Source organism: Phalaenopsis equestris, unplaced genomic scaffold (genome assembly GCF_001263595.1).
Source record: "Phalaenopsis equestris unplaced genomic scaffold, ASM126359v1 Scaffold000477, whole genome shotgun sequence".
NCBI classification, from domain to species: domain Eukaryota; kingdom Viridiplantae; phylum Streptophyta; class Magnoliopsida; order Asparagales; family Orchidaceae; genus Phalaenopsis; species Phalaenopsis equestris.
In genome coordinates this window covers 78,988-81,577 of record NW_018164918.1, presented here as the reverse complement: position 1 = coordinate 81,577, position 2,590 = coordinate 78,988, and the positions used below count along the sequence as shown (strand labels likewise).

At 32.2% G+C, this 2,590-nt stretch overlaps 1 protein-coding gene across 1 annotated transcript in view; it reads right to left on the bottom strand.

The window, feature by feature from the left end:
• Positions 1-2,590, bottom strand: part of LOC110027985 (leucine-rich repeat extensin-like protein 4) — a 16,643-nt gene that overhangs the window by 2,686 nt on the left and 11,367 nt on the right. The gene's annotated exons all lie outside the window — the stretch shown is intronic.

The following is a 2,590-nucleotide window of genomic DNA, read 5'->3' as shown; positions in this document are numbered from 1 at the left end:
TACTTCCCAAATACTTCTACTTTTACCATTTTTTTTATCCCCTGCAGAGATGAGAAGGTAGTTTTCTCTAGTGAAGAGGCATATAAGACTCTAAATAGTCGAATTTGGTTGGCTATGCGTTAGGGAAAAGACTGTTTTATGGTAACCTCTTACAAGCTATTCATAAAATCTAGAAACTTAAAGATACAATCAAACTTATTTTCCTTGCAGGAGGTCTCTTTAAAACAACAAATCACTTATGCAGAAGATTTTGAAATGGTTCTTAATGGGGCCCTTAGTTTATTTATGATAAGCCGTTCATTTTTAAGAAATGGTCTCACAATCTTAAGTCTGGTAAAGAGAAATTGAAGGACTTGTCATTTGGCTAAAATTTCCTTATCTTTCTCCTTGTTGGTCAGAAATTGATATATCTAAAATAGCTAGCAAAATTGGGATTCCACTCATTGTTGATCCTCTTGCTGCAAAATGTACAAGATTGTCATTTGCGAGGGTTAGTACACAAATTCTCACTATTTTTATTTTATTTTATTTCATTATTATCTCTATAAAAGGAAATGACCAATAATAATAAGTGATATATGAGTGGAAACTTAACTCTTGTAAGTTTTATGATACTTTTGTGCATCACAATTCTGCTTGCCCCATATCTTCAAATTACAAATTTTCATCAATATTCCATATTCATCGAGGTTGAAGTAAATTTAGGGTTGGTACTTGACCCCCTACTACAAGCATAAGCAAGTGCTCCTTTTCTCTATTCTCTTTTTGGATTCCCCATCTTCCACAACACTGTATTTGAATGAACTTGTTATTTCTCTTACTAATAAAAACTCCTTTTCTAGTGAGACTACTTCCCAAGACCTTGAAGTTGGAACTAAATAGGGCAATTTTCCATCTTCTAAGAACCCAAAAAATGATGTATTTGCCTCTCCCATTCTCTTACCCTCCCATAATAACATCATTTATACCACACTTCTATCATATATAATTCTCTTCTCCATTCCATTGAAAAACCTACGTCAACGCACCACCTTTAAGCATAAGAAAGGAAGACCAAGAAAGAATATTTTCCACTCCAGATCCCAACACTAGCTATGTTTTTTCTCAAGAATATACCTTGGAATGTTTGGGTTTTATCAGTGATCTTCACATAATTGATTGTACAAATCTTATTAAAACCCATAAACCTTACATCCTTTGTCTAATTGAAACCAAACTCAACATTTCCCTAGTTTCTAACCTTTTTTTGCAAGACGTTACACCCTCTTACCAAATGAGTCTTGTAATAATAGTTTTAACTACTATTCTTTTAGATGCATCTGGATTAAAATGGAACTCTACTTCTCTCTCTATCTCTTTTATAACTTTAGAAGTTAATACACAATTTATTCATTAAACAGTGGTTTGTTCCTCTCCCGATAAGTTCTAGGTTATTTTTATTTATGCTGATACTTCTATAATCAAACATAGATAATAATAGTTTTTTCACAATGTGGTGGATGAAAATATTGAATCATGGCTTATTTTAGTGGATTTTAATTGCATACACAGTCCTAAAAATGTCCCTCCTCTGCTTAGCAAGCTTTTTGACTTTACTACTTGCATCTTTAATGCTACAATTTTACGCTAGAAAAGTATAGGAATTTCTTATAATTGGTTCAACCAACAACTTGAAAATCAGATAAAGTGTTTGCTTGATAGTCCTTTATGCAACAATCAATGACAGAACTTGTTTGCAAACTCTCTTTTCAAAGTCTTAGAGCCACTCACAACTGAACATTTTCTTGTGCTCATCTCATTAGGAGATAATTTTATACCTTGATACAAATTTTTATATAAAAACTACTATAGTAAATTAAATATTTTTTATGGTATCATTTCAAATTTTTGAAATACCCAAGTGAGTGGTGATCCTCTATTAGCACTTTATAATAAATTGAAAAATGTGAAATATGATATTAAAAATTTAAAATGGAATTCATCTAAGTACATTATTAGTACTATTGATGAGCTTAAATATGATCAGAAGTGTGTTATGTACGATCTTAAGAAATCTCCACTTAATAACAACCTTTTTATCTAAAACAAAGTCATTTCAAGAAAGACTTATTAATGCCACCATAAAGTGAGTGAGTAAAATAGAGAGCAAAACACACTTAACTTTCAAAGGGTGAGGAGGATGATATTAAATTGCTATATTAATGAATAAAACTTGAAGGCCATGCAAGCCATTTTCATGCAAGAAATCTCCACTTAATAACAACCTTTTTATCCATTTTCATGCAGGCCATGCAAGCCACCAAACCACATGCAAGCCACATGTAAGCCACCAAACCACTTTTAGCCTAATCAACCCACCATTTTGGATTTGCCAAAAGGTGGTTAACTATTCCCATGACTCACTAAAACCTAAGCAAAACCAAAATCCCCATGATTAAGATTTGTCCACCCAAACTCCCATCAACTCATTTTCATGCAAAGACCAAATACAACTAAATGAGCTTAGTCCACTTCCCTCCAGATCAAGTCAAGGCTCACATAACCACTAAATGACAAAAAAATAATAATATAACAATATTATATATATATA